Below are 24062 nucleotides of genomic sequence, written 5' to 3' on the forward strand. Positions count from 1 at the left end.
AGTATCAAAACCAATGTTCATTGGTAATTCCATTTATTTACTAACCTTTTCTAAATGTTCGAACTGCTTTTGATCATTTTAAATGTATTCGTAACGAGTTGAGTGCGCGAAGGATTTATTAGAAAATCATATTTTCAGAATATGGTACTTAGTAGTTATTTCGAGATCTGCTGCATTATGAGTAAATTTGTTCGAACAATAGCTTCACAGAAAAAAAAATTGGTTCAAATTACATTGTTCAAATCTCCCACTGTGTTGCGCGATGGTAGCCAAAGCGCAAGAAATGGCAGCAAAGTGGATGGGTATAAATTATGTCCGTTTGATACTTTTTAGTGAGTTTTCCTTTCTTTAAGAATGAAGTCTTTTATTTTCCTTTTCCTTTTTTATGGTTGAAAATTCTTCTGCGGGCTTACTCCTTGCTACCATTTGCAATCGATGATTACTTTTTTTTGTATTTTTTCGATTACAATTCATTCGACAGCTCTAAGATGCCAAACTGTGGATATCTTTGTCGTTTGTTATTTAGGATTTTGGGGAGTATCTTTGCATCTATTTCTGTTTAGGTATTTTTCGTTCAAAAGATAAATCGATTGTTGTAATTGTGCGGTGTCGTTGTTAGGAAAAAGATAAATGGATCACTTAGAATCCTTGGAGGGATTTTCTAATAGGTGTCTGTGTATACAATTTCACCAAACCAAACTTTGCAAGTGAGTTGTATATTTTTCTATGAATTTTGATGTTTTATTTTTAGAATTTTAGATTGGATATACTTACATAAAATGGTACTTTAAAACAAGAACTAACCCTAATGCTGCGTAAAAATATACATATTAAAATAAGAGCAGTTGTAACTTTCGAAGCTTCTTTCTATAAATATTTGACAATTGAAAATTACGTCATTACTAAAAACGAAACAATGCTCCAAAATCGATTAACACTTTTAAGATGGAATTCGCGAAGTTATATCAAGGTCATATAAAATGTAATGAAAAAATTATAGGCATGTTTGATACCTTAATCTTGCCCAAGTAACAAACCCTCATTAATTTTTTTAAAAGCTTTGTTTATTAGTTTAGTTTAATATTAAAATGATAACTCTTATTAAAAAGCATTACATTTTTGATTGTTTTTAAGTTTTAGTTTTTGTCAAGTCGTTGTTGTTAATATTTACTTACTTACTTACCTTACTTACCGAACTACAAAAATGCTAAGACATGATCATTCCACCATTGGAAATCATTCTGACAAGCTGTTTAAGGTTGAGATATATTCTCAAAGTCTGAAGAATGGCAAGAGTTGTCTACGACCAATCAGCCTATCATCCTTTCTTCTTGAAACCTTGGAAACATTGATTGAAATTTACATCAGGCATTACTTAAAACCATGTCTCATTTAAACAGCTCAACATGCTTACTCTAAGGGAAAATCAGTAGAATCAGCATTTCATTCGCTGCTGGTACGTATTATTGAATACTCCCTTGAATACAAAGCATATAACATAGTAGCGTTCCTAGATTTTGAAGGAGCTTTCAACAACGTCAGTTACCAGGCGATCACAACAGCAATGGATAAGCTGAAATTAGAGAAATCACTCATAGATCTTATAAGTCTCATGCTCAAAAGCAGGACAATAACTTCTAACATGGGAAGTTTTACTACCACCAGATCGGTGAATCGAGGCACACCCCAAGGGGGGGTCCTTTCGCCTGTTTTATGGAACATGGTAGTAAACGACCTTCTTACATCATTGGAAGCAGAGGGTTTCAGGGTAATTGCCTATGCTGACGACGCGACGTTGCAATATCCGTATCTGGGAAGCACCCCCAAGTTCTCTCGGAACCGGGCCACAGAGACATTCCGGGAAAGTGCAAAGCCGATGAACTCGCCAAAAACGGAACACTTCTGCCAAATGTTAGACAAAAACATAACATAGGAACACCACTTGCTACATGCAAATATCTTCTCAAACAATATGCTCTAGAACCAACAAATGCTAGATGGTCACAGAGTACCACCTGCCTAGCAACCAAGAAAATATGACCAAGCATAGACTTAAAACGGTCAAAAGGCTTGATATCCCTGAGCAGACAATGTATAAGCTTTACAATTGGAGTAATAACAGGACACTGCTTCATAGGAAGACATGCTCTGAGGCTAGGTTTCTACATAAATGACTTCTATAGAAAACCTTTTCTCCATTAGAAGGAATAACTTTCTAGTAATCCCTTCTTCGATAATACCAGTGAACTGGCAACGATTGACACAAAATGTCTCTCTAACTTTATTAAGAGAGAAGAGAAATGGTTTGTTTAAGTTCATTATTCTCCCATGAGTAACCTCATTAGTGGTATCACAATTGACCCTTGAGGTCTACGTGCGTCAATGACATCTCGACAGCCACTCCAACATAACCTTACCTACACTTTTGTGGCCCCACCTTGATTTGGTCTTCCTTGTCGTCTCGAAATAGTTTCGAGACTCAAAGACCGTATTTACTGCAGTTTTGCTGTCCATTCGCTCCATGTTGGTGAGCTAGTATAGTGAGGGTGTTTTGGATCTTTGGACTACATTCAAATCTTGATACAGCCCGTAAAGCTCACGATAGAATCATCTCTCAATTCACCCTCGTCACAAATAGGACCAAATATCCACGAAAAGATGTTTCACTCGAAAGTGCTCAGTGTAAATTTCCCTTTTTTACTTATCCTGCCGCACTCGGTGCCATAAAGTACAACTGATCAAATTACAGTTTTATATAAGTACATAGTTTTAAACCTACTTCTTTGTTAGAGTTTATGATGTCCTTTTTCAGACGAGGATCTCGAAATCAATAAAAACAGAGTTTTATCGTAATAAGAATAAATTGTATGTAATATTTTATATCTAAAAGTAACAGAGTTCATTTAGTTGAATTACAAATTATTTGTCCAAAGAAAACTTACCGCAGTTTGCACCTTTACACTTCTCGACTTGCTCATAAAAGTTTCAGTTTCATAATAAAATTTAAATTAAGAATAGACAGAGAAAACATGAAATAAAAACTAAATTGGCGACATTTCCAATGTGAAGAGTGCAAACTGTGGTATCAAAAGTGAGACAGCTATATTTTTGCATTTAGGCATGGTTATGTTTATCAAGTAAGATCTGTTTATGTTTATCGATGAAGTTAAGATCTGTTTCTGTAGAAATTCTATTGAGTACAGGATGTTCGCAGTTGACTTAAAGCTTCAGCAAAACAAGTTGACTATATGACTATTAACAAGCAAGTAAGGAAATTTTATTTATGAAGAAAAATATACAAATCCAATGAATATATGACTGAATAAGTTCTTAAACATAAAATAGAATTATACAAAGTAGTTACATATATTGAGATGATATACTTAAAGGTAAGTGTTGCATTAAATAATTCATTTTAACATACCTCCTCAACACTTAACAATTAAAACATAAATTTAAATTTAAGACAGTTTGGTTTCTATTAATTTTAAGCTAATATTATTCCAAGATTCTTTAAATGTTCGCAATGTTTAGCAAAAGACAAATTTTTAGTTAATGGATCAGCTATCATATCTTCGGTTGATAAGTATTTAAGAATAACTGTTCCTTCTGATATGGCTTCACGGATATAGTGGTATCTTATATGTAGATGCTTGGTTAGCGAACGTCTTCCTTTTAAGTTCGCAATATATTGTGCACTTTGACTATCGGTGGATATGGTAATCGGTTCATTAGCACAATGTAGATGAAGTTCAACAAGTAAAAGCTTGAAGTACTTGGCTCGTTTTGCAGCTATAGTTAATGTGACATACTCTGCTTCTGCGCTGGACAAAGTAACTATGGGCTGTTTGCGAGATTCCCAATCAATTGGTGCACCACAAAGTACAAAAATAACACCAGATTGCGACTTTCGGTCATTTTCGTCTTCACCATAGCTTGAGTCAGCATATGCTACAATTGGCTTTCCAGTTCTGCAATAGAAAAGTTTTGTGTTAGGAGTACCTTTCAAATACCTAAGAACTAAAATAGATGAATTCCAATGTTGAACTCTTGGATCTTGATTAAACTGTGAAAGAGTATTCACTGTATACGCTATATCTGGTCTACTGTACGTAGAAAGATTAAGTAAGCTGCCAATGAGTTCTTGATATGACTTTTGGTTCACAGGTTTAGTTTCTCCCTCATTTTCAGGTTCTTTTTGGAGTTTTGTTTTAGGTGGTAACGGTAATGTTCGTAGTTTGCAGTTCGTGAGATCATATTTTGAAATTAAGCTCTTGATATAATTTGACTGGCTGATCGATAAAGTTCCTTTTTTACGATCTCTTAAAATCTCCAGTCCTATGGTTAAGGTGGGTTCACCCATGTCCCTAATTTCAAAAAATTGTTTAAGATGCTGTTTGAAATTTACAAAATCGGATTGGCTATTTGTTGCCACAATTAAGTCATCAACATATGCAGTAATTAAAGTAAAAATACCGTTTTGTTTTTTGAAATAAATGCATTGGTCATAGTTGGAATTTATATAGCCGATTTCTTGAAGTTTGCTATCAAGTTTCTTGTTCCTTTGATGACCAGATTGTTTTAATCCATAAATTGACTTTTGAAGCTTACAGACCTTTGATTTGTCATTTACAAAACCTGCAGGCTGTTCCATGAAAATTTCCTCGTCCAAGTCTCCATATAAAAATGCGGTTGATATATCTATGTGGTAAAGATCTAGGTCATGTTCCGTAGCAATAGCATAGAGTATGCGGATAGAGCTTATCTCAGCAACTGGAGCAAATGTGTCAAAATAATCAACACCATACAGTTGAGAATAGCCTTTAGCTACTAACCTAGCTTTCCTTCTTTCGATGGTTCCATCCGACCTTCTCTTAGTCTTGAATACCCATCGGCATCCAATCACGTTTGTATCCTTGGGACGATCTACCATCTTCCAGGTTTCATTTTTATGTAAAAAATCTATTTCGATTTTCATGGCTTCTTTTCATTCGTCAATATTTGAAGAATTTTCAACTTCTTTTAGGGTTTTAGGATCATCGTCTTTTGATTTGTCAGACAAATATGATTTTTCTTTATAGTTATGAATAGGAACGTTACGTTTGGGTCTGGGGTTTGATGTAGTGGGCTTAAGTTCTTTTCCCTTTTTTGAGTTTGGAATTTCTTCAATATCGAATTTGTTTACATCTTGGTCATCTAGGGCTTCCTCAAAGTTTTCAGAGTCTGAAGTTTCTTCTTGCTTATCATTTTGTATTGGTACCTCTGTCGTTTTTTTAATTCCATTCTCTTCAGCTCGATCGGTTCCTTCTTCATCAGCTCCACCATCATCATCAGGCAAATCTGACTTTTTCTCAGGCTTCTTAGCTTCTGTCGATCGTGGTTCTTCGTTTATCCCCTCAAAATCAATGAATTTTGACACCTTTTTGTTTTCTTTATTTTCGATAAAAACAACGTCTCTACTTATAATCACCGATCTTGTACCCCTTTTCTAAAGCCTATACGCTTTCGCATCGTGACAATATCCTATCAACACAAATTCATCACTTCTGGCATCGAACTTGCTTTGGTTTCCAGATTTATTTAAAACGAATGCGCGTGAACCTATCTCTTTAAAGAACGAAACATCGGGAATCTTTGATGACCATAACTCTTCTGGGGTTCCGTTGTGATTTGCTGTAGTTGGGCAACAGTTGCGAATGTGAGCTGAGGTTACAACTAGTTCAGCCCATACAAAATCTGGCAAATTCGCTTTGATTTTCAAACACCTAGCCATTTCGACAAGTGTGCGGTTGGCACGTTCAGCAACACCATTTTGCTGTGGTGTATACGGTGAACTAAATTCTTGTTTGACGCCATTCGATTCACACAACTCTCTAAAAGCACGACTAGTGTATTCTAATCCATTATCAGATCTTATTCGCTTAATTTTGGAATTTAATTGATTTTTTAAATAAAATAAATTTGTCTATCATTTCGGACTTTTTCGCAATGTATAAATGAATATTTTTCTAGAAAAATCATCTATGAAAGTTACGAAATACAATGACTTACTCAGAGATTCTGTTTTCATAGGTCCGCAAATGTCCGAATGTATTAGTTCCAAACAAGATGATGTTGATTTTCCATATTTATTATCAAATGGTAGACGTGTTGCTTACCTCTGATGCATGCGTCACAGTCGAGTTCATAGTTCGTAAACTCTGGAAGTCCTCTTACAAGATTTTCATGTTGCATACGCTTTAAAGATGCTGCATTTAAATGTCCCATCCTGTTGTGCCAGATTTTGAAATCTCCTGCTACCTTTAGATTGCCATTCCCAATTTTTGAACTTAAACAAGCTTCTTCTTTAGATGGATAGACAAAATAAAGTCCCTCTGACTTTTTCGCGCTCAACAGATGTTTTCCACTCTTGCTCACAAGACTTGCGTTGTCGGCTTCAAAATAAACTTTCATGGTGGCTTTGTTGATGGAAATTAAGTTTTCTTTAAGGTCTGTAACAAGGATTGTATTAAATAGCGAACAGAAAAGAGTTTTGCCATAAACTTTGCTGACTATATCAACAGTACCAATATCAATAATAATACGTGACGTTTTGATAAAGATGAAAAAAATATTTCGCTGTGGCACATGTGGGAAGTAGCTCCACTATCCAAGCACCAACGAGAACTTTTTTTGTATTTGAGACTGTCTGATATCTCGAGTGCTCTTGTGGGAGAAAGCTCTAAGGACTCCTGCATCATAAAACCAGTTTCGGAATACGAGCCATCAACTTTTCTTGCCACTTCATCATTAGATCGGCAATTACTTGCCTTATGCCCTCTGTGTCCACAACGTCGACAATTGTAGTTGCAATACCTTGAGCCAAATGAACTTATACCGGATGTTTGTTGTGTTGATTGACCAAACTTCTTGGGTTTGTTGGAATAAGATGAAACATTGTTTAATTTACCTATTACTTTTAGTGCATTATCATTTGATAATTTTGGCTTTGAATCACCAACTTCCATCAACCTTATACGGACTGTTTCTAATGAAAGGAACTCTTTTTGCGCTGCAAATGCTACTTGAACATCTTTATAACTTTCGTCGAGACTATCAAGAAGTAGGACCACGAGAAGATCATCATCGAGCTTTGCTTCCAGTTCCGTCAAACGACTGATTATACCACAGAACTCCCGCAGGTATTCGTCCATAGTTTGAGTTCTTTCCATACGAATTTTCAATAATTGTTTGAATTCTTCAGCCTTTTGCCGTACACTTTTCCTATCATAGCTTGAAGCCAAGAAATCCCAGATCTCTTAAGATGTTTGAAAGTTCTTGACAAGAGCTACTACGTGTGCTTCCATGGTGAGTAATAGTTAATTTCTTGCATCCAAATCCTTGTCATTCCATTTTTCCTGCTCATCCCTGTTTTCGGTCGGTCGTTCTTCCTTTCCTTGGAGCTTCAGCAAAACAAGTTGACTATATGACTATTAACAAGCAAGTAAGGAAATTTTATTTATGAAGAAAAATATACAAATCCAATGAATATATGACTGAATAAGTTCTTAAACATAAAGTAGAATTATACAAAGTAGTTAAATTCAGATGATATACTTAAAGGTAAGTGTTGCATTAAATAATTCATTTTAACAGTTTCGCTCTGAACTTAAGGGCTTTCTTCCACAAATGAGACTTTGACCAACCAACGCGTTTCACCTATTTATCTATAGCTGCAAATGCTTCTAGAACAGCTCGCTTGGAGCAGCTGATGATGTCGATGTCGTCCGCAAAGTTAAGCAATTTCGAAGTCGTTTGTCTTTTAAATATGATTTGCCATAATGTGAATATTTGGTCTATAGTTGATCTGCCTGGCTGGAGCCACACTTGAACGAGCCGACCAAAGTGTTCCCAAAAAGGAGATAGGATCGCGTTTTTTGTAGATTTGGCATATTGAGCCCTTTAACAACTCATCGGGCATACTTTCCTCTTCCCACACTTGGTCAATCAGCTGGTGCATGTGGTGGTGGATTTGTTGATTTTTGAGGTTGTTGATAGGTTTCTGAACATTTTTAATACTGGGACTGGGTCTGATTATTTTCTAATTTGTCTCTCTTACTTAAATACCTCTGCCACTGGAATGGCATTAAAATCGTATACCTCATGAACTAAGTGACAATCACCATTTCTAAATTAACATATATTTAAAATATAAAAAAAGACTGGAGATGCGGGGCATCGATCCCCGTACCTCTCACATGCTAAGCGAGCGCTCTACCATCTGAGCTACATCCCCGACGAAAATTTGAGGTTTGATAATGTAAACTGATCACATTTATCAGATCACTCAGGCGTATACGCACTTTTTTTAGTTAAATCATTTTTCTCTTTTATTTATAATAAAAAGTATGGGATATTTTAAGCTTACATATGATTTAACTAAATTTCGAGAGTCTAAAATGTTTTTGCATTCCACGATTTAGTGGCTTTGAAATGCAAAAGAAAAGCAACATTTTTGCAACCAGAAGATAGAAAAATTATTTGATCTGACCTAAACAGTCCATAAATAAATTTCATATCATAGCAAAATACTGTATTCTTGGTCATCTTCTTAAGCTTTCTAACTTAGTTAACACAAAGAAACAATGACCAATTTGATTATTTAAGCACAAAAGAATTATAAAACAAAAAAGAGCTGATTTTGTAGAAATTAATTGCTTTCAAAAACAAAACAAAAAAATAACTTTACATTATTCTCTCGGGACCAGATGCAGATGGCCTCAATTATTCGGATCGGATTAAAGTTCATCGGTTATCAAATTAATTTAATTGGGTTCGAGTTTTCTTCCTCTACTCTTCCTTGAGTGAGACAAACAAAAAAAAAGGACACACACACACAATTTTAAGTGCTTTTAGCAGCCATTAAAAAGTTGAGAAACATTTTTCAAAAAAACAAAAACAAACAATGCCCGCAAGAAGTTTGATGTTTTGTTTTTATTTTCAAATCACCTGACCCATCGCCTTTTCTGGAGTCGTATAAAACAACAACAAAACAAATTAATTATTCATGATGGTGGTTTTGTTAGCTTAAAAAGTTGGATGTACACTTTCAAGGGATTGATAGATGATGATGAGCAATTCGATTTTGATGTTTTTTGTAGCTTTAGAGAAAAATATTAGAAAAATTATAATTTTCCAAAAGGCAAAATTTAGATTTCGTATACAGTTTTAAATTGAGTTTGATATATGTAAGGGATATACATGGTATATTTTTTGCAAACTTGTCTATTAAGAACATATTTTAAATTAATATAGCGAATCTCTGGACAGAAGATTTTGATCAAAAATATCTGACTAATAGTTAAGCAGATATATATTCATGATACCGTTTTCATCTGTAGCCTTCATAGATTCCTCCATTCTGAATTTCCTAATACATCCTTATACACTGTCTCAACATTCGAAAATTAAGAAAACTACGGAGAAATCAATTGCTGATTTTGCATAGATGACAAAGATAAGACTTGCATTTGACGACCTCAGATTAGACACTAGAAGAAGGCATCTAACCACTTTGTATGTATACAATTATTCATTACGTGGTTTCAAATTGGCATCCCATGCAATTGACACCAGTTTATTTATTTATTAATAAAATTATAAACAAGGTATCATTAAACAGTTGCAAGGAAATTTTTATATTTTTAAGCTACAAGGAGAAATGTAGCAAATGCCTACTCACTTCACCAACACCCCAAGTACCCTTCTAGATTTGTTTTTTGTAAATAATATTGACAAAGTACTCTTTTATGACCAAATTTCTGTTCCTGCTTTTTCAAAACATGACCTCATCTTTCTAACTTTTGACTTCGATACTAACGTTCATGCCAACAATACAACTTATAGTTACCGTAACTTCAAGAATATAAATTATGCTGCTTTGGAAAATTATATTTGTTCAATTCCTTGGAATCTTGTTTATGGTATGTCCTCGCCGGTTGCTCAAGTTGACTTTCTTCATAGTAACATAAAGAACCTATTTGACACACATGTTCCCTTATCAACCGGTAGGGTGAGACCTAAAGTAAATGCTTGGTTTACGAATGAAATTCGTTTGTTAATAATGCAAAGAGATTATGCTTACCAGCGATGGAAGCGCTACCGCATAGATGAGTACCTTTAAGCTTACAAAAATAAACGAAAAGAAGTTGTTCGTGAGATAAAAATAGCTAAAACAAAGTTCTATTCTAATAAGCTTAAAACTAATGTAGATGGGCGAAAGATGTGGAATAATCTTCGGGAATTAGGAGTAGGCAAGCAGAAATTAAAATGCAAAAGTGAAATAGATGTGGATAAACTAAACTTAAAATTCTTTTCGATTCCAGATACTAATATCACCTATGGTAATAGTGTCCCGTTTAATAGCACTGTAGATACCACTGAAACACCGTCGGGTGAGGAATTTAGGCCGATTTCAATTCTTCCCTTTTTGTCCAAAATCTGCGAACGAATTATGCTTAAGCAAGTTAATGATTATCTCGTACGTAATGATCTTCTCGTCTCAGTTCAGTCTGGTTTTCGTGCCAAACATAGCTGTACCACAGCAATTTTGAAAGTAGTTGAAGACATAAGAGCGCAACTAGATGAAGACCAGGTTACTTTTCTTGTCTTACTGGACTTCTCCAAGGCATTTGATATGGTTGACCACTCTATTCTTATTGATAATATGAGCCACATTTTCAATATGTCTTCTTCTGCTGTAAAACTGTTTTCATTGATCTTAGTGATAGAAAACAAGCTGTCTTCTTAGATACTGCCTTATCAAATTTTTGTCCTGTGCTACGGGGCGTTCCACAAGGATCGATTTTGGGCCCTCTGTTATTTTCTATGTACATAAATGACATACAACATACAATCTTGAATTCATCGAAACATTTTTATGCTGATGATATTCAAATCTATAAAAGCTGCCCTCTTGGACTTATAGAAAACTGTGCCAATGATCTGAACGATGGTCTCCAAAGAATTATGAGGTGGTCGGTAAACAATGGTCTCTCGCTCAATCCGAAGAAATGTAAATGCCTTGCTATCTCGAAAAAGAAGCTAGATCTGTCTTACTTTCCCTCAATTGTGCTTGGTTCTTCAAATATTGAATTCGTGGATAAGTCAAAGAACTTAGGGTTGGTATTCAACCGAACTTTGACATGTAATGACCATATTAATGAAGTTGTGGGTAAAACATATGAGGTTCTTTGAACTTTATGGACAGCTCAAAAGTTTACACCACCAAAGACAAGATTAGTTCTCGTTAAGACTTTGGTTATACCAGAGATTCGACCATATTTCACATTTGGAAAAAAATTTATTAGGCAATTTAATTATATGAAATTTCGTACCATGTGTCTGTTATTTTCAATTCTAAAAACTATGCAGCCGTCATATCTTTTTGAAAAAATCCGGTTTTCGACATCCAACAGATCTGCTTGTTTAATTTTACCAAATTTCACCTGCCTTACATTCGAGAAACAATTCTTTATCTCAGCTATACGCCTTTGGAATACAATTCCGCGAAACTTAAGAGAACTAAGTGACAAGCAACAATTTAGTGACGAGTTAAGACTGTATTTTATTAATCAAAGCAACTAGCTAAATTTCACCCCCAAGCCGCTCCCATTTACCCTTATCAAGCAACTTCAACTTTAACTTTTGTATGCTTGGAATAACGTAATGTTACTATGATTAATTTGTTTTATGTTTTATGTTTCATTTATTTTTCTTTTTTTTATTATTTTGTAAGCATTTAATTATTTTTTGTTATATTGTAAAGCTTTGTAATTTAAATATTTTTATTTTTCACAAATTTATAAGTGTACTCCACCTGTTGAATTGAAATATAATAATAAATAATAATAATTACACCCTATAGCTCAAAAGAATTATATGAGGCACACATGAATAATTGTATTTTTTTTCTTTCTGAACTAAAAAAAACGATTTACATGTTATAATTCTTGGTGATTTTAATCTCCCTTATGTTTGTTGGATTTATGATTTAGATGATCTTACTTCTTTGACATCTTTTCATTTAGTTCAAATTAACAAATGTAAAAACAGGTCGCGATGTTTTTTTCGTCGTCCATAGCTCAAGAACCAGAAAAGATATCGACTTCAAATGAATTTTGTTATAGAGATAATAATGCAGGAAGATGCATTATTATTATTTTATTATTATTTTTTTTTACCATAGCATTTTTGTTAACCCTAAATATCTCACGAACCAATGATGCTAGAGACTTGAATTAAATTCAACATTATATATTTTAACGTGATACCAAACAGGTATATTTTTGGAAAGAAATCCAACTAACGATTTTTTTTTTATAAATCAAAAAAACTGAAACAAAATTGTCATGTCAAAAACTTTACGAATAAAAAATGATTTGGTCTCCAAAACAATTTTGTGCAACGAAAAAAAAAAAACGTTTTCAACATCTAGTAAAATTTTGAGAAAAAGTCAAAGTGATAGTTTTTTTTTTTATAAAAAATAAAAACAAAACATTGCTCAAAGTTGTTAAAAATTGAATTTCGAATCAAATATGATTTCAAAGATTTGAGAATATGGCTTCCAACTAATTTTATCTTATAAGAAATATTGTTTTCAGCATTCGGAAAAATTTTAAAACAAATCGAACTGACAGTTTTGTTTACAAAAAATAAAAATATTGTGAAAATATTGTTTTCGATATTCAATAGTTTTTGTTTTTAATCGAACATAAACAACAATAATTTGGTAAAAATTGAGGTTCGGTTCCTTATTACAAAAATTTAAGAAATTCTACTAAAATTGGTAAACATTTTTTTTTCACCAAACACCTATTTAACAAAACAAGATTTTCAAATTAAAATATTTCTTGATATGAAAAATATTTTTGGTAATTTTAAAATTTTTAAGAATAATTCAACTGACAACTTTTTTTACCCAACACGAAAACCTACAAACTTTTAAGCAATACAAAAATACGGACGGGATGGGAAGTTATCAGTGTGGGTCGCATGCCAGCCACTTTTTTCAAATTTAATTAAATATGTAGCTTTTTAAGTTCCCATAGGAAATTATTGTAATGGGTCCGATTTGTCAAATTGAAAATTTTGACATTTCTCGACGTTTCAAGGTCCCTAGAGTCAAAATAAAAGATTTTTAGAAAGATGTCTGTGCGTGCGTGTGTACGTACGTTCATAAGTCTATACGTACGTACGTTCGCGACGTTTTTTTCGTTGTCCATAGCTCAAGAACTAGAAGAGATATCGATCACAAATAAATTTTGTTAGGCAGAAAGATGCAGAAAGGGCTCTCAAGAAAATTGCGTGGATGGTTTTTTTACCATAGCAGTTTGAAAAAAGGTGAACATTTTGGTTATCTTACGAACAAAAAACGCAAAAGGCTTGAATTAAATTTTATATAATATATTGTAACGTGATATCAAAGAAAAAATCCAAAAAAATCCATTTAACGGTTTTTTTTATAAATCAAAAAAACTAAAACAAAAATTTGTCACCTCCGAAATTTTACGACTAAATACGATTTCATCTCAAAAATAATTTTTTGCAACGAAGAATAATATTTTTGACATCTGATACAATTTTTATCGAATTGACTGTTTTTTTATAAGAAATAAAAATCTAAAAATAAACAGTACTTAAAGTTGGTAAAAATTGAATATCGATTCAAATATCTTTTTAAAAACTTGAAAAAAAAACTTATTTTATCTTACAAGAAATATTGTTTTTAACATTCTGAAAAATGTTCAGAAATATCGAATTGACAGTTTTTTACAAAAAATAAAAACCTAAAAAAATAATTAATAAAACTTGCTAAAAATTAATTTTCGACTCAAATATCTTTTCAAAACGTTAAGATATTGGCTTAAATTTACTTTTATCTTTCAAAAAATCTTTTTGTTAACATTCAGTAAAATTTTGAAAAAAAATCGAATTGACAGTTTTTGTACAAAAAATTAAAAACATAAAAAAAATTTAACAAAAGTTGATAAAAATTGATTTTCGACTCAAATTGGCTTCAAGCTAATTTTATCTTATAAGAAATATTGCTTTCAACATTTGATAAAATTTTGAAAAAATCGAATTGACAGTTTTCTTACAAAAAAACAAAAACCTAAACAAAACCAGTACTAAAACTTGGTAAAAATTTCGACTCAAATAGCTTTTCAAAAATTAAAATATTGGCTTCAAACTTATTTTATTTCACAGAAAATATTTTTTTTCGATATTCAGTCATTTTTATATAAAAACCAACAGTCCATTTTTTCATAAAAAATAAAATCTACAAAAAATAGTACGCAAATTTGGTAAAAATTGATACGAATACATAAACTTAAATCCAATAGCAAATATTTCTGGACCTTTATGCAAAATAAAAGAAAATCTAATGGAATACCAAAATGTATGCAGTTATCAGGATCGACTTTAAATATTCCGACTGACATTTGTAATTCTCTGAGTTTTTTAATCGAATTATATCAATTATAATAATAAATTTATTTTTTCTGATGAATACTCCATTAGCAATAACACTTAAGACACGTAAGTATAACTTTAATAGAAGATTAAAATGCATTAAATGATGGTATTACCCCTATTCTTTTAAAAAGAGTGTGCTTCCGCTTGTTGCTTCATCAAGGGTTCTTTCTTCTTGAATAGAAAACTTCCTATAAAATACTCAATTCATAAAAATGGTCCCACACAACGTTTTGTAACTACCCACACTGACAACTTCCCATCGCGTCTGTCGATTTGTCTTGCTTAAAAGTTTGTAGGTTCTCGTATTGTGTTAAAAAAGTTTTCAGTTGAATTATTCTTAAAAATTTCAAAATTACCAACAATATTTAGCATGTAAGGAAATAGTTTAATTTCAAAATCTATTTTTGATAACGAGGTTTTTAGTTAAAAACCATTTTTTACAAATTTTAGTAGCATTTCTTAAAAGTTTTTATTTTTATATAGACAAATAAGATAAATGAAATAAATTTGAGAAATATCGGGAACCGAACATCAATTTTTACTAAATTTTCGTACTATTTTTTCTAGATCTTATTTTTTTATGAAAAATCGGACTGTTGGATTCTTATAAAAAATTACTAAATGTCGAAAACAATATTTTCTGTGAGATAAAATAAATTTGAAGCCAATATTATTAAAACATTTGATTTTTCTCGAAATGTTTTCGAATGTGAAAACAATATTTCTTATAAGATAAAATTAGTTTAAATCCACTTTTTTCAAATTGAAAAGATATTTGAACCGAAAATCAATTTGTACCAACTTTTATTAATTCTGGTTAGGTTTTTATTTTTTGTAAAAAAAAACTGTCTGTTTGATTTTTCTCAAAATTTTTCTGAATGGTGAAAAATGAAAACAATATTTCGCATAAGTAAAAGTTAGTTGAAAGCCATAATCTCAAATGTTTGACAAGATTTTTCAGTCGAAAATCATTTTTACTAACTTTTGTTAATTTTTTTTTGGTTTTTATTTTTTTTTTAAAAAAGCAGTCAATTCGAATTTACATTTTACCAGATTTTGAAAACGTTAATCTTCGTTGCACGAAATTGTTTTGAAGATAAAATCATTTTTTGTTCGTAAAATTGTATAGGTGAGAAATATTTATTTTCAGCTTTGTTTTTTGATTTATAAAAAAAAAATCCTAATTGAATTTTTTTCCAAAAATATATTTTTTTAGTATCGCGTTACAATATATAATATAAAATTTAATTAAAGTCTCTAGCGGTTTTGGTTCGTGAGATATTTAGGGTTGACCAAAATGTCCACCTTTTTTATAAACTGTTATAGTAAACAAACCACCCACGCAATTTTCTTGAGAGCCATTTCTGCATCTTTCTGCATCATTATCAGTAGATAATAATACATAATAGAATTTATTTGGAGTTGATATCTCTTCTGGTTCTTGAGCTATGGAGGACGTCGTGAACGTACGGACGTACAAACATACGTACACACTCACGCACAGGCATCTTTCTAAAAGCTTTTATTTCGACTCTAAGGACCTTAAAACGCCGAGAAATGCCAAAATTTTCAATTTGACAAATCGGACCCATTACAATAACTTTCTATGTGAAGCGCTCATATATCTATAAGCTTCTCCACGTGATTTAAGAAATCATTTCTTAAAAACGGTCATAAAGTGGATTTTGCTTTTAACGAACCATCAACTCGAAGTGTTAGAGAAATTAATAACTTATGAAATGCTTTTTTTTTTTGATTTTATCAAAATCTTAAAACAATTTTAAAGCTAGACATAAATTCTTAAAAAAAACTAGCCCTATGCAGGTGCTCTTAGTTAATCCATTATCTTATAACTACTGCCTTTCGGCCTAAGAACAAAAAAAACTTGGTATCTTTATCATTGTTTTTTATTTTATTTAAAACTTAATAAAAAAAAAAAAACCGAAACCCATAATACTTAAATTATAATAAATTAAATTAAATTAAATTAAATTACAATACATAAGCTACTTAAAACTAACCAAAACCAATAATACTACATAAAATTACTTAAAACTACTTAAAAACTAAAACACCCACAACCCACAGTAAGCCTTTTTTTAATACATTTTTTTTTTACCACCCTGACTGTCCCTAACCTTATCCTTAAACCTATGTAAGCCGGCCAAGACCAAACGCCCTCTACAACTTTAAATGACATTCTCAATTTGAAGCCGCCACCCTATCTCTTCCGTCCCTATCGGAAATGGTCCTACTGAACCGAAGGTGCTCGGCTCTGTCCAGTGCGATGACGTGTCGATTGTAAAGGAGTAGCCTATCTACAGTTTTGCGGCTAACGTGGTAGATTAGCAGGAACCACCTCCCTATCCTGTATCAGACCTCGATTGTCTAGGTAGAGAAAAGCTTCGGGTGGAATGTTGCAACTTAAACGTGCATTTTCGTAGTACTCATTGTTGGGGTAGTAAGCCCTAAAAATTAAGCTGTTAGTTGACGATATCGCTCTCGAAATGGACCCCTAACAAAGCTTTAGCAAAAAATTATCTATTCTGTTTATGTTGGCTCTGTTGTATAGAACCTGGTTGGAATAGTAATGTTTGTACTCCGACTCTGGTGTTCTGTGTAGTCCAAGGCAACTTCGCAGACATTGTCTCCCAAACACCCGAATCTTTACTCCATTTAAGATGGGGCAACGTTGAACCATACCGGTACCCATAGGCAATCATCGCCCGGATAAGGGCCATGTAGCAAATCACCTTCAACCTGCTGTCAAGACGGCTGCTGAAAAACTACCGTTTTGTCAGGGCAAAGGCTTCCCTAGCTGTGCCCAGAGCAGCACTCATATGTCTGTTGAAATACAAGAACTGATCCAACCTGATTGTAAGTTACTTTACTATGCTTTTATTCGTGAGTGGCTGTTGATTTGGTCCAAAGATCACTAGATTTTTCAAGTTCTTTCACGTATTACTTGAGGCTTTATACAGCGGTGTCCTAAACAGAATAGTTTTGCATTTCTGAAAGTTGATTTTCAACTTCCAGTCATCGCAATATTGCTAAATCTTGTCGAAGTCACCTTGCAAAAGTGTCTTGATAACCTCAGTTTTTGGGGCCGTTCTGTACGCAATTAGGTCGTCGGCATACGTTATTGCCTGAATGAGACTTGGTATCGGCGAGTTAACCGCTCCCTGTTCAAGACCATTTTTAATATCAAAGATTTTGGTAGATGTAACATTGCCAATTTTTACAATAAACCATCTTTCCGTGGCCTTTTTTTTGTTGAAACTAAATGTCATGCAAGCCAAGCTATTGCATTTTGGGAAAAAAAAGTAGAATATCATCTCACGGTAGCGCTCACCATTCACAGTAACGTTACAATTCGCATCGTCTTTTAAGAAATACATAAACCGCACGAAACTGTGACTTTTTCTGGATGCATTGGTAGCTCTTGCAATGCTTCTGGTTGATATTCACTCCAAAATCGACAATTCTGCTATTTACGTACCCATTGAGCCAAAAATGAGTATCGTCGCTCAACACAATTTTTCCGTCAAAAAGTGGATCTTCGGCCAACTTTCCAAGAGCTCATTCACTAAAGATTTTACGTTGCTGTAGGTTGTTCGGCTTCAATTCTTGCACCAGCCGTATTTTGAAAGGCATCACACCTAAATCCTTCCACGTTGTTGAGTAACTGAGGCCCAATTGCTGCGAACGGCGACGAGACGATAATTGATGGTCATCATTAACACTGGCCGATACAGCTGCGATATTTTCTTCAGATCGCACTCTACGTAAGCGTGTTGGTGGTTTAATGTCCAACAATGTAAATTTGGTGCGAAATTTTGTCACAATAGCCCGAATAGTCGTTTCAGTTTGTCAATTAAACTGACCAAAAAATGGAAAAAGCGGACTATGAAATTTCTTAACAGCGATTCATGGTTAAATTATGGACCAAACTGAAGATGTTTGACAGTGGAACAAAATACGAAACTTGAGTCAGCTGTTGAAACCCGTGTTGCCAAAAAGATAACAGGTACAAAATTATCCTTTACATATATACAATTATAAAAATTTACTTGAATCTTAAAACAACTAGATTGAAAGTGAGGCTATTTGTCTTTGAAGCCTTTCAAGTCTACCCCTCACCATTTATTATAGGTACCTTACCTTCAACCCTTATAAATAAATCGAACCAAAAAAACAACGATGATTATTTCTACAGCTACACATTAATGGAGTGTATTTATTTTTACTGCGGGAACCAAAAAGTATATCTTCCATTCGAATGGAGACCGTAAGTAGATAAAATTCATATTAAATAGCTCCATAGAAAGAATTGGCCAATGGTCATGGTTCGGGTTCGACTTCGGGCGGCGGTGTGGTGTGATGGGTCAATGAGGTTCCATTCCATTCCAAAAGCGTAAAAGGCAACCAACAAAATAATGCTAATTTCGTTTTCATCCAAGTGTATAAACCGATTACAACGATAAACGTCCATTTAACTGACTAAGGCATCATCAGTGAAGAAAGGACACCCGCAGGACTCCTTCTTTTGGGATACTTCAGTATACATTCTCTGTGTTATATTGTACCTTGTTCTCGCATGGATTATTATGATTGCGGCAAAGATGATGATGATGATGACGATAATAATTCTGATGGTTGTATCTGCTGTCACTTACATTGGTCCCTCGGGTACTATCGCAGCCAATTAGGAGAACATTTTCGGACTAAATCGGTGCTTAGATATGCAAATGGTGTCCTATGGAACATGCCCATTGCCCAATGTGTGTTAGGGGTTATCCTTTAGCATTCATATCATATGAACTTAACCAGGGGCGCTTTCTAGAATGCGGATTATAAAATTATTTTTAGCCGAAGGATATATTCCTGGAGGCTGGTTGTTATATGTTTCTATATGGGTTGGGTGCCGATGCCGATGCCGGTACCGGTGCCGGTTTTGTGTTTTTAGAATTCGGGTGTTGTCTTGTGATTTTGCAATTTCCGCTCCTTTTTGGTTTTGTGATAGACGATTGCTTTCTCGAAAGGATAAATGGATGGATGGAGGAGTAGGATTTCTCTTCGATGAAGTATTCGCCCGCACAAAAGGACAAAAGTTATCTTAATTGATTGCTAAGAGGCGATAGACTTCTTGAAAATCTCTTAATTAAATATTTGTCGTCTGGAAGGACATATTTTTCAACTCATGTGTGGATTGGAGACGTACACCTACACCTATGTATGTACAACTTTCTTATGTTTTCAGGTTGAGAGATAAGAAAACCTGCAGCATATTCGTATGTTATTTCTTTCATTGGGGTGGGAGATTGTGTTTTCAAAAAGGATCCAGATGAAAATAGAAAAACATATTCAAATGGAAGTATTGTGTTCTTGGAAATCAATAAGCAAATAATGATGGTGGTGGAGAACAACTTGATTGTAAAGCTTTCTTTCGAGATACTTTAGGCTTAAGGGTTATAAATGGTTAAAAGTAATTTTGAAGTATTAGTAACTGCTCGAAAGACCGAGAAGTTTTTCCTAGTTTCTTTGCATTGAAAAAATCTTAATTTAAAAAAACTAACGTACTTAAGGTGGTGCTACAGTTTGGGGCTGACCTGAGCCTCAACCAACATGCGTCCGTCCCTCAGGATTGGATTCGAAGACCTACGGGCTGGAGCGTTGATGTCCATCCGCTCTACATGACCTAGCCATTTAAGCCGTTGGACTTTAATTCTGTTCACTAGGTCAGTGTCACTGTACAGCCCGTACAATTCGTCGTTACATCTTCTCCTCCACTCTCCATCTATGCATACGGGACCAAAAATCACCCAAAGAATTTTTATCTCGAACCATTCTAAGACGCTCTCATCTTTCTTTGAAAGGGTCCAGGCCTTAGCGCCATAAATGGAAACCGGGATGGTGAGTCTCTTAAAGATGGTGATTTTAGATGCTCGAGAGAAGAATTTACTACTCAATTGCTTTCTAAGTCCAAAGAAGCAGCGATTTGCAAGAGTTATTCTTCGTTTGATTTCAGCGTTGTCTGTTTCGTTGTCTAGAGAAAGTCCTAAGCTACCACAAAGTTAAAGCTGTCCATGGTGACGTTTTGTCCAAGGCGTCGTTGTTCAATGTCCTTTTTTGATGACAGCATATACTTGGTCTTGCCGTCATTGACCTCTAAACCCATCTACTTCCTTCCGTCATAATGCTCAAAAGCGCTCCACTGACATCACGCTTTGATCTTCCAATTATGTCAATATCATCAGCGTATCCGAATAATTGGATGGACCTTTGAAAGATTGTGTCTCTAGTGTTTACGGTTGAGTTTTGCACAATTCTTTCCAGAACGATATTGAAGAAATCACATGACAGTGAATCGCCTTGTCTAAAACTTTTTTTGACATCAAATGCATCGGTGAGATCTTTTCCGACCTTGATAGAGCAGCGTGCATTCTCCATCGTCATTCTGCACAAACGGGTAAGTTTGACAGGGATGCCAAAACTATACATTGCTCTGTAGATCTCTTCCCTGTGGATGCTGTAATGCGCGGATTTAAAAACGATAAAGAGATGGTGGGTATCGATTTGATGTTCCTGGTTTTTTTTCCAGAATTTGCCGTAGTGTGAATGTTTTGTCGATAGTGGACCTGGTCTTAAGCCACACTGGAAAGGACCTATCAAGTTGTTGACGAACGGCTTCAGACATTCACATAATATGACAGAAAGGATCTTATATGCAATGTTCAGGAGACTAATGCTTCTATAGATGGTGCTTAATTTTCAGTTAGTTGGTGCATGCTCTCTACCAAGCTATAGCCTGCTGCTTTTAATGTTTCGGCAGCGATGCTGTCAGCTCCAGCAATTTTATTTTACTTCAATTTAAATAAAGCTATCTTCACTTCGTTGAGGTCGGGTAGGTGGAATTGTTGATCTGCGTCACCTAGGTTGAGTGGTGCTATCTACCTTACAGCGGCATTCGGTTCGTCATCGCCGTTATATAACTTGGAGATGTGGAGTGGATTTGGAGTTTCTTGCGATTAAGGCTGTCTAACGTCAAATCTTCTCACAATACTTCTTTGTTTTGGCTTGGATCGGGCATTTCGTAGCCGCATAGTGGTCCGAAATTATGTTGGCCCCTTGGAATTTTTGGACATGCTGGAGAAGTGTAGTACTTCGATCATAATGTGGTCAATCTAGTTGATTGATCAGGAGATTTCCATACCACCTTGTTGATATCAACATATTTAAACTGCGTACTAGCAGCCAGAATGTCTCTCCCCGCAGTGAAATCGATCAGACTGAATCCGTTGTCGGAGGAGTTGTCATATTGGCTGTGTCTCCCTTGAAACACCAAAGATGTTTTCTCTTTCTTGCATGGTGTCACTCACACTTCTGAGACTCAAGACTTTTTGCCTTATTCTAGTTCCAACAACAAATCAACACCTAAATAGATGCTGCCTACCTTGGATGGCGGTAATATTTGCCTTGCATCAGTTTATGGGCTTCGCTAGCTAATCGGCTGCAAGTGGTCGTGATCTTTTAAGGGACCTAATATCTCCCGTACAGATCCGAAGTTAATTGTCCTTATTTCGTTTGCTTTGTTCCTCATCAATAGAACCGTCCATATCCAGGGTTTTTGTTGCTTGGCAACTAGGATATTTTTACGTGGGCAGGAAGTCACCCTAACGGCACAACGCCCAACCTGGAGGGCCAGATCCTTAGTATAACTCCAAGGACGGGGAGCTGAATAAACCGCTGCTTATAGGCCTGAACTCCGAATATGTCGTAGAAGCCCTGTAAGGTGTTTACCAAGTACTTTAACCTTACTATAACAGTAGAAGTAGACGTTTACTATCCCCAACAACTGTCCACTAGGGTTAAAACCCAATCTATAGTTGATGTACTAGGCACCCGATGTTAACCGCGGGGAGGTAAAAGAAGTTGTTGATAGAGGTGGTTTGACGAAAACCTGTTGTCACTTATGTCCTCTTGAATGCACATGTCTACCTTTTAAACATCATAAGAACTGAAATAGAGTTCTGAGAACTAAGAATTCGAAGAACTCATTGATTACTTTCTGACCACCCACAGCTAGACGGTTTGAAGCTCGGAAACGAACAACCGGAGAGTTCTTTTTGAATTTATTTCCAATTTATGTTTCTGATTTTAAATTCGAATACTAAATAAGCGTCTGCTCTCTTATCACTGTCTTCGATCGAATCGAATCCACAACATAGTCCTGCATTAAATATTAAATAGCAAACCAGACTGAGCATAAATCAAGTGACAGCTGTCAAAAACACCAACTCCAAAAATATGGTTGCCAGATTGAAACCCATGGGCTTGAAAAAACACCTATTAGATAATGAAAACCAAAAAAATTGGAACTTCCTTTGACACCGAGGTATTTTATAGGTTTTTTAGGTATCGACTTTCTCGGACAGCAAGGTGGTCCCCCTTGCCTGCTGCATTGCGAAAGCAAATCAGCTCGCATTTGTTGGTATTCAGTTCAATTTCCCATTTCTTATAATATGGGATAACTAAGTTGAGATGGGATCTCGCCGAGTTAAGGGCTTCGTGTGGTCTCTCATTGGGACAGAACAAGATGGTGATGTCAGCATAGAGAATTGCTTCGGAGCAGCGATGTTGAATTGGCAGGTCATACAGGTACAGGTTGAAGAGGAAGGGACCAAGGATGGATCCTTGGGGCACAATAGTTTGGATGGGGATAAGAGAGGATGACTCGCCTTCAAAGTTGACTGAGAGGCTTCAGTTTGAAAGGAAACTTTGCAAGATTTTTATAAATATTTGAGGAAAAATTAGCTAATTAAGCTTGTATAAAAGCCTTGCTTGCTATACCGAGTCTAATGCTTTGTTTAAACCAAGTGCACAGGCCACGGTGCATTTTTTAGATCGTAAATTGTTTAATATTTTGTCTTAAAAGTAAAGGAGCACGTGTTCATTAGAGTGGCCTCTTTTGAAACCAAAATGAACCTGTTAAGTTAAGTTATTGAATATGGGAGTTAAAAATGGAGCCATTGTGGTTTTCGATTTACGCAGAATTAAATTTGAAATATTGTCAGGGCCAGTAGATTTTTTGTTTTTTAGTGAAGAGATAATGTTTTCAACAGAGTTTGAAGAGATAAGGAACTCCATATGGATATACGGAGATGTGTTTAAGGGAGAAAAATGTATGTTAAAATTTTCGTTCCAGATCAAAAAGGAGGAGTTGTAAGTTTAAAATTCTAACTAAGGTTTTTAAGGCAAAAAGTTCGGAATAAAAGGTTTGAAATGCTTCTATTTTTTCGGAAGGGGAGAAAAACGAATTGTTGCGGAAAGATAACACCTGGTTATTTGTGTTATGATTTCTCTTTCTTCCAGTTATTTGATCTATGACCTTGAAAACATTTGAGTTAGGTTTCAAGTTACTCAACTTCGTTCTAAATTGTACGTTTCGCTCTAATCGAACCCAGTATTTAATTATTTTGGATAGGCAGTTTGTGCGTGTGGATAGTTCTATATAAAGCAAATCATTGAGATCTCCAAAACGGTGA

At 34.5% G+C, this 24062-nt stretch overlaps 1 protein-coding gene and 1 non-coding gene across 2 annotated transcripts in view; one reads left to right on the forward strand and one right to left on the reverse strand.

The window, feature by feature from the left end:
- Window positions 1-24062, forward strand: part of LOC129943098 (ras association domain-containing protein 8) — a 447741-nt gene that overhangs the window by 405955 nt on the left and 17724 nt on the right. The gene's annotated exons all lie outside the window — the stretch shown is intronic.
- Trnaa-agc (transfer RNA alanine (anticodon AGC)) lies at window positions 8203-8275 on the reverse strand. The gene has a single exon. It is a non-coding gene; the product is annotated as a tRNA-Ala (tRNA).

The sequence above is a fragment of the Eupeodes corollae genome, chromosome 1 (assembly GCF_945859685.1).
Source record: "Eupeodes corollae chromosome 1, idEupCoro1.1, whole genome shotgun sequence".
NCBI lineage: Eukaryota > Metazoa > Arthropoda > Insecta > Diptera > Syrphidae > Eupeodes > Eupeodes corollae.